Raw genomic sequence first — 9,750 nt, forward strand, 5'->3', positions numbered from 1 at the left:
TTTGAGACTTTAGTCTTTGCAACTTCAGGGATCTTATCTATTCACGAACAGCTTGTAACATTCCAAAGAGAAAGGAAAACTTGAAATCGCATCATATGACCCCTTTAAGAATTTTGTCATTTAATTAGAAAACAACCCCTGATTCACAACATTCGTTTCCAAACGCAGAAATCAGGTAGAGCCCTGCACGTGTTATGGAAGGAGACTCACACAGAAGGTTAGGAATAACAGAGGAGGTTTACTTATGGCAACAGATGCAGGTGGTAGACTGGCAGGTGAGTAAGCAGTTCAAATGGAAATGTTCAATTGTAATAGTGGTGTGGGAATGAGTAAGCTTGCCCTTGCAGGAGTCCGTGGAAGAGCAGATGGTGGAATGGAAGGTGGCACACACCTCGCCGTAGTAAGGACTGGAGGGGTATTCCCGGAGACGTAGGAGGACACAGGCGTTGGAGTAGAACACAGGAGGTAAGTACACGAGGAAGGTAAGGATATTAATCATTCGCTGGAGTAGCATGAAGAGTCCACTTCGTATAAGCGAGATCGGACACTGGAGTGAAGTGAGGTGTGTGCTTTTGTAGGGTGGCTGATGATGACTGCAGATTAGTGACAGGCGCGTGTGATCATTATTCAGGTGCAGGTGTTTGCTGTCATTGGGAGGTGGCTGAGTCTGGCCGATCTGTGACAGCATGGGCCTCAAACCTAGGCCCTATAGCCGGCCCTTGGCCGACAGCTTATTCTCGGCCCGAGTCCGACTGGAGCCCGTGTCTTCTCTCTCTCTCTCGCTCTCTCTCGCTTCCTAATTACACAGCTGCTGTTGCAGCCATTTAAATAGTTCAGTTTTGTTTTTAATTGCAAAGTTATATTTCTTATTGTTTCATTATTAATTAATTTAGAAAAAATGTTTGTAACATTTTTTGTTTGTTAAATTCAAGTATTTTATTTAATTTTTTTAAGTGACGACCAAGCCGATAGCGGCAGACAGCTGAGTTGATCACGTTTGATCAATTTAGCCTTCTCAAATCATCACGACTTGCTTAAAATAAAATCTATATATATGAAACACTTAAAGCATATTACAATGTTAGTTTAAACATTGAACCTAGATAAAAGTGTGCTGTTAGGCGTATATCTAAGCGTTTGTGCGGAGAGTGGAAGCTGAAGCGCGCTTAATGCATGGAGTCGCCAGCGCGATCACTTGCATTTTGTTCTTCAGTGGAAACAACTTGAAGTACGCCGTCATTTTTGCTCATACAGATACTTATATTATACTTAATTCGGAACTGTAAATGGTCTACCCTTATTTTTGTGTGCACTCACAATATCAACAAAACGTTGTGCTTTTGTAAAATAGAGAAAACTAACAGGATGCGCTTTTTGCAGTCTCTGTCTCCATAAACAGAGACACGTCGAGCTCCGGCTGAAATGCAAAGCTCTAAAAGCAGGTGCAGTTTAGCTTTGCCATGTCCGAAACGGATGCTTTATATTCACAATAAGCTACAGAATACATGTAAGACTGAACCCATGAAGAACTAATAATGACAGTAAGACATTAATAATGTATGATCGCGCTTTGGTTAATTGGAAACGACTTTAAAAAAGTCATAGTTATTATTACAGCAAAAATGTGTTTTTGTTCCATTAATAATTTTTATGTGAGGTTGAAAAATAAACTGTGCTATTATCATCGGTGCTATAAGTCAGTTTTGCTGTAGGCTATTCATCAAAAGCAGCATCAAAAAGCAGCGTGCTTACTGTCAGTCCAGTTCGTTATGAAAAAAAAAATATATTAGGCCTATATAAGATTAGCATTTGAACACTTTAATAAACACACAAGAATTGTCTGCATGATGCCACTCTTATTTTTATTATTGCGAAGTGAGATGAACGAAGAGCGTGTCTGTCTTGTGTGCGCAAACACGCAATGATTAACAAGTTAATCCATAGTCGAGTGGTAGAAGGTTAGTTAGTGATGTCAGCGACACAGGTTCAAATCCTGGATTGGGGTGGGTTTTTTTTAATACTAAAATTAATATATAAAATGATTAATACAGATGTGTGTATTCTGCAGTTCACTGGTTTATGTTACACCATTTTTTCCCCCTTTAGATAGAGCATGTCCATTTTAGACTGAGCAACCAGTAGTGTAAATGAATTCAGTCCAGCTGGAAAGGGGTTGGGGTTTGGGGGTAGTTCTGTCGTGGGGGTTGAAATAAAGGTGTGAATTGCTTGCTCTTTCATACTGTATGGAGAGTGTCTGATGAGTGTTTCAAACTTGCAGAGCAGGTTTAGGCAAAGTTTTAGGATAAATGCCTTGTTTGGTTTGGCTTTAGCAATTTTACAGAGTATAATATACAATATAATATGCATTGTTGCTGGGTTTGTTTGTTTTTCTCAGGAGAGACACGGCGCATCTGCCAGAAAGACAAATATATATGCTGGTTGCTGCTTTGTACTATTTTCAATTTTACACTGTTTTAATTGTACGCGGCAGCGCTGCAGTCATTTTGGCAATGCAAATGTAAAAATATATTGCAGTAATAAGAAACTGTCCCGAGACTTCATGTAGGCCTAATCATCATGACAATCAATCAATCAACAAATACATACATACTCACCTGCAGGGCCGTTTCTAGGCATAGGCGAGCTAGGCGGTCGCCTAGGGCGCCACCAGCTGCAGGGGCGCCAATGAGTGCACGTACTGGCACTTTTAGCAGGGTTGTGATAAAGAGTGGCACGGTCACCCTGAAATATGACTGCCGCCCCCACTGGATCCCCCAACATTATTGGGCTAGAGTACTGTCAATCTGACGATGCCTGTATGCCACTAGATCAGAGCGCTGTCAATTGCTGCCTGATTGTTGCATGCAAAGTTTGCATTTGGAGCGCTCAACAACGCCATTAGATCAGTGGGCTCTGTCAGTGCTTTGGCAAGGTAACACTTTTTTTTTTGCCATGCAATAAAGCTAAGTCCAAAGGCCAATTTAAAATATTGGTACAGCTAGGGTGTCAAATTGGCTAGAAACAGCCCTGCTCACCTGTCTGAAAGGAAGTCATTGTCAGTTTTGACAGTCTGGTGTAGGCTATTTATTGTAATCTAAAAGTCAGTTCAAAGGGGGAAAAACAAATTAGCTTTGCTGTTGACTTCAGTTTGTTTCTTTATTTGTCATATATTTTTGCTGCCTTTATGAATTTAAATGTTAAAAGTGAGTTATAAATGCAGAGAGTATGACTCATTTATTGCCAAAGCATAATTAAATAAAGGATGAATATTTATCTTATAGATACCAGTGTTGGGGATAACGCATTACAAGTAAAGCGAGTTACGTTTAGTTTTTTTTTAAGTAACTAGTAAAGTAACGCATTACTTTTAAATTTATAATAAAATATCTGAGTAACTTTTTCAAATGAGTAACAGGGGCAGATCTAGAAAATAATTTTTAGGGTGGCAAAGGGGTGGCATGGGGTCTATGAGGGGTGGCAACACCAAAGCAAGCCCCCATGCATACAGGTGCATCTCAATAAATTAGAATGCCGTGGAAAAGTTCATTTATTTCAGTAATTCAACTCAAATTGTGAAACTCGTGTATTAAATAAATTCAATGCACACAGACTGAAGTAGTTTAAGTCTTTGGTTCTTTTAATTGTGATGATTTTGGCTCACATTTAACAAAAACCGACCAATTCACTATCTCAACAAATTAGAATACTTCATAAGACCAATAAAAAAAACATTTTAATGAATTGTTGGCCTTCTGGAAAGTATGTTCATTTACTGTACATGTACTCAATACTTAGTAGGGGCTCCTTTTGCTTAGGTTATAAATGTTTCTGAGCTTGTATCACTAAAGAAGACAGTTTAATAGAAGAGTTCTATTAAAATTAGATAGGCTACTTAGATGGTATAATCACGTTTAGCGCAAGTTTAAGAGTAACAACAACTTTTTAATTTCCTAACATTAGAAAGAAATACAATAATATTAAAGCACTGACACTATTTGATTTTGTGTTAACACAGGTGGGAATGTCTGTAATCACCCAGAACAAACTCTATCAGATATACTCTAGCAACACCCCAGCAACTGCATAGCAAGAGCCTAGCAACCACCCAGAATATCCTAGCAACCAACTAGACAGAGTCAAGAACCTTCGACATGACTTTGTGGAGGTATGCATACAACACTTTCTCCAATATATCAGACTTTCACCTACCAAGTGAAGCTATTGGGTTGTGCATATACTGATCTACATGTTATTTTGTCTTTTACAGAGAATTTTGGAGATGGATGCCCATGCGTGGATGAGGTGGGCTTCAATCTCAGCAAAACCAGAAGAAAGGGGAGAAATGTCATTGGACAAAGGGCCATTGTCAATGTCCCTGGACAACGTGGCGGAAACATTACAATGTGTGCTGCAATTACACAGAATGGTGTCCTGCACCATCATGCCAGACTTGGCCCCTATAACACTGATCACATCATACATTTTCTGGATGAGGAGGTTCTTTCCACGGTGTCTGGCAAGAGAGAACATAGCATGTGACGTGGATGAAGTATTGTGGCCGGACCCAGCCCGGAGGAGGGATTGAGCCTAGATGCACCCAACCAACACACACACACACACCCCCAAACAAACACAATTCCTTTGGAATAATCTTTTTTCAAAATTATGTTTGGATTCTGTCCAACTACACATTGTTGTATTTCTTTTCTCTAGTATTGTATTCGCAACCACAAATGCTTACAGTGTGTAAAAAAAAGAAATAAATAGTTTGGTTTCAATCTTGCTTTCGTGTTTACTGTGAATTTTTCAAAATCTCTGACAATTACTTTCGATCTTGTACAGAAATGTCCATAGGAGCTCATGAAAGAAGAGCTTTAGGTTTTGAATTACTGTGTGTGTATGACATATCCAAAAATACATTATGGCAAAAGTGTTTGCAAAGTAAGACAGATGTTTACTTTTGAGATGTGTTTGTGATATTTTGAATGCAGTGTGTCATTTTGCAAGAGATGTGATGCATTTTGTGTGTGCAATTCTTGGATTTGTGTTAAGTTTTGAAAAAAGAGGTAAAGTTTAGAAAATGTGTGTAAGCAGTTGAAAAAATATATATTACAGTTTTTCTGAATTGCTAAAACACTAAACCCCAATCTCTGAACCAAATTCTCACTAGCTTAAACCAATTTGTCGAATAAAGCACTCTTTCTTCTAAACCTTAAACACGTTCAGGCAGTTAGGCTCTATTTGCAAATCTCATGCACTCTTTTTTTCAAAACTCTAAACACCTTCTCATTCACTCAAACACTTATCACACTGTGATGCATTTGTGCTGGAAAATGCTAAACACAAGCAGCAAAAGTTAAACACAACTAAAGCTCAGTTGTCATCGTTTACACACAACGATTCAAAATTGTTCACACTTGTTTCTAATGATGTAATCAAACCAACTGTATAAAATATGAGCCAGTTCAGAGTGCACAAGTGGCACAGGTGACTGAATGATGATACGAACAATAGATGGACACAATCTGAGAAGGAGAGGAGGAAGAGTACATGTAAGAAGTGGAGGATGAGGAGAGAAAGAGGAAGGTTTAGAGAGTGTTATCAAGGCTGGATCTTTCAGACCAGAGGATTTTTTCTCTTTGTCTAGCAAAAAAGACTACATTACTTGTGATGTGGACAAAGTCTTCAGGCTGGACTCAAGCACAAAGACATGATGCTGAGACAGAATGAGTCTCTCATTGACCCTGATTTTACAATTGCACAACTTACAGTATTTGAGCGTACTGTAACAAATGTAGAGTTTTATTTGATGTTTTTGGCCTTTGCAGTTGGACTGCAGTATTTTTGCAGTATCCAAGTGCTGAATATATGCAGACATTCAGTACTATTCAATATTCAGCACAATACCATTTTTGCAGTACATACAGTAGGCCTATACAATATATTCGCCTTACTCAGTTGCAATTACTATACTTTTTTACAGAATTGCAAAATTGTTTACTCAATACAATATACTTTTTTTCTGTAATGTTCTGGATGCTGTGTTCTCCATTTTTCTCTGTAGTGTCTAATGAATCCTCTGTAGTGTTTATTTTATTGACTCATTTGTGTGTGGTCTGAGAGCACCGTTTGATTTTGAGTGCAAGTGAAATGGTTTTGCAGTGATTGTTTGGTTTTGATGGAAGAGTCAGAGATTTCGTGAATTTATTTTGAGTATTTGGATTTGTGTTTAAGGTTTTGAGAAAATGAGTGATGGTTTCAAGAAATGTGTTTTAGCAATTCAGAAAAACTGTAACTGTATAATCTGGGTTATTCCAAATGGGGGTGTATTTACATGGTGCAAGAGGAGTGTTTGGGATTTGGTGAAATGTCCACCAGGCTGTCAGAGCTGTTGCTATAGTTGGTGCTTTAAAACAGGAGTGTTTTTTGATTGTCTGACTATAGAATGGTAAATCTGAAATTCGAATATCATTACAAATTGTTTGCTCAATATCTAGCCATATGTTTTATGATGGGTTTGGGTGCAACCATTTGTATATCTGCTGAAGCTGATTAGCCAGAGAGTAGAGGTAGAAATGTGGTGCTTCCAATCCTCCTTGTGTTTTTGGTTTCTGTAGAGTAGATTAGAGTAGTTAATTCTTTGGGTCTTATTTCTCCAGTAAAATTTGGTAATGATTGAGTCTAAAGATTTAAACCAGGTGAGGGTGGGTTGAGTTGGTATCACTGAGAATAAATAGTTTAGTTTAGGGAGTATAGTCATTTTAATTACTGATATTCTGCCCATAATGGATAGTGGTACATTCATCCAACGTTGAAGATCATCATTTATTGTTTTGAGTAATGGGGTAAAATTAAGACTAACCAGCTCTGACAGCCTGAGTATTAATATGAATATTAATGCCTAAATATGTGATGTGACTGGTGCATAGAGGGATAGGTGATGTCTGGGATGTCACATCCAAGCTATTGTGATCTAATGAAAGAATAGAAGTTGACTGAATATACAGAAATTTAAGAAAATGTGTCATTGTTTAATTGTTTCTTGTAATGATGATGGGGGATCTTGTAAATACAGTAATATGTCATCTGAGTAAAGACTGATTTAGTGCTGTATGTTTAATGTTTGAACTCCTTTAATGTAGCTGTTTTGGCGGATGGCTGCTGCTAACAGTTCAATAAAAATGGTGAATAATGAGTTCGAGAGTGGGCATCCTTGTCTAGTCCGGTGCAGTGTGAAGCTACGTGATGTTAGTCCATTAGTGATGACAGTGGCTGAAGGTGATGTATATAGAATTTTAATCCAATTAATGAATGACTCCCCAAAACCAAACCTCTCTAATGTGGAAAACAGGAATTTCCAGTTGACACTATCAAATGCTTTTTCTGCATCTAGAGTGGCTTTTTGAATTGAAGAGTGATACATTTAAGTTGAATAGTCTGCGTGTATTGGTGGATGCTAGTCTAACTTTAATGAAACCGGTTTGATCTGGGTGTATTATAGATGGTGTGACCTTTTCTATTCTATGGGCTAATACTTTGGTGATGATTTTAATGTCAGCATTGATCAGAGAAATGGGACTGTAGCTTGATGGTAAGTTTGGATCTTTATTGGGTTTGAGAAGTGAAATTGTGGCTGTATTCATATTAGCTGGGAGTTTTCATTTTTGTTGTGACTCACTTAACATTCTAATGAAGAGTGATGATAAAGCGGACCAAAAGTGTTTGTAAAACTCAGCGGGGAATCCATCAGGGCATGGTGCTTTATTATTAGGCATGAGTTGCAGTGCTGTAAGAAGTTCAGGTTGTGTGATGGGTGATTCTAGGCTGTTTCTTTGGTGTTCATTCAGCTGTGGCAGATTGATACTGTTGAGAAATGAGTTGATGTCATTTTGATTTGGGTCTTTTTCTGATGAGTATAATTTGCTATAGAAATTTTGAAAAATTTTGTTAATTTCTTCCAGTGAGTTGGTGGATTTTCCTGCTGGGTCTGTAATAACTGAAATTGTTGCTTTTTCCTTGTTTCATTTGATTTGATTTGCCAAATATTTACCAGATTTATTACTATGATGAAATTCTTCTTGTCTGAGACTATGGATCAGGAATTGAGTATGTTTGTTGATTATTGCATTTAATTTTAATTTGTATTCTCTTCATTTGTTTTGTGTTTCTTCTGTTGGGTTATTTATATTGATGTCTTGAAGTTGTTTGATTTTCTGTTCCAATTCTGTTTCTTGTTCTTGTTCCTTCTTTTTTTGTAAACAGAGTATGAGATTATTTTTCCTCTTAGTACTGCTTTTTCTGTTTCCCACAGAAGAGAGGGAGATTATCCAGGGGTGTCATTCATTTCTAGAAAGAATGCCCACTCTCTTTTAAAATAATTGTCAAACTTTGGGTCTTTCAGAAGAGATATGTTAAAACGCCATCTGGTTGCAGGTTTATGAGGTTCACTTCTATTCCGTTTTAAAGTTACTGGAGCATGGTCGCTAATGACAATTGGATGGATCTTTGATTTGGAAATATTTGATATGATAGAATTACTGGTGAGAAAGAAATCAATACGGGAATATGAGTGATTGACTGGTGAGAAAAGCAAGTATTCTTTAGCAACTATCGCCAAGACCAAAATCACTCATTAACTGTTTTATGGTTTCTGCAGATTGCCAAATGCGTTTATTACTTGAACTAGATCTATCTTTTGCTGGGCTGAGAACTGTATTGAAATCACCTGCTATTATGACTGGACAATTAGAAAGATTTGAGATGGAGGAAAAGAAGTTTTGAAAAAAAGATGGGTCAACTGTGTTTGGGCCATATAAATTTCCAATCATAACTGGGCTATTATCGATTGAAATGTTTATGATAATAAAACGTCCCTCGGGGTCTATAACAGTGGTATTATGAACAAATTAGATTTTTTTTACTTATTAAAATACATACTCCTCTTTGTTTTGTATTGTATTGAGCTGAGAATAAATGGTTGTACTTTGATGATTTAATTTGATCTTGATCTGAGTCTGATAGATGTGTTTCTTGCAAAAGGCAAATGTCAGCTTGTAGTTTATTTAAATGATTCAAGACTTTGATCTTCTTTGCATGAGAACCAATTCCACGAACATTCCAGGTTAGAAAATTGATAGAAGACATGTTATTGAAGAGAAATGTATAATACTGTATGAATGTATGAGTGACGTGTATGTATATGTGTGAGTGTATATATCCATGGGGTTATGACTATATGTACATGTGTGTGCATAACATGTTAATGTTGTTGGCAGACGAACAAAACTGAAGAGACCCAAATGACAGTGTGTATGAAGCAAAACGACAATAACAACGACGACAACAACAACAGTAACGACAATACAAGGACCCTTAAATATAAGACCGTGCCAAATTAGACAACTTCAAGCTGTTGTGATCGCGCCGCGACAGCGCTCGTGTTCGTTGTAGACATTACTATCCATCACAGTGTTGCCAAGTCCACGGTTTTCCTGTGGAATTGGGCTACTTTACCACTGTTGCCGTGGGTTGTTTTTCATGTCCTCGGGATGAAGCGACCCCAATAACGGGGTATTTTAGCCCCCGAACGCGATTTTTACCGGGGTACCACCTCGAAACGCGGTTAGTTTGAGCTAGTTTTGAGTAGCACTTGGGCGGATTTTGTTATGAAAACCTGGCAACCCTTTCCCTCAAGCGGGTAACGTTATTATTGCTAACATAGCGGACTCATCGAAAAATACATTGGCATAA

This window comes from Sinocyclocheilus anshuiensis, unplaced genomic scaffold (genome assembly GCF_001515605.1).
Source record: "Sinocyclocheilus anshuiensis isolate Anshui unplaced genomic scaffold, SAMN03320099.WGS_v1.1 scaffold1838, whole genome shotgun sequence".
NCBI classification, from domain to species: Eukaryota; Metazoa; Chordata; class Actinopteri; order Cypriniformes; family Cyprinidae; genus Sinocyclocheilus; species Sinocyclocheilus anshuiensis.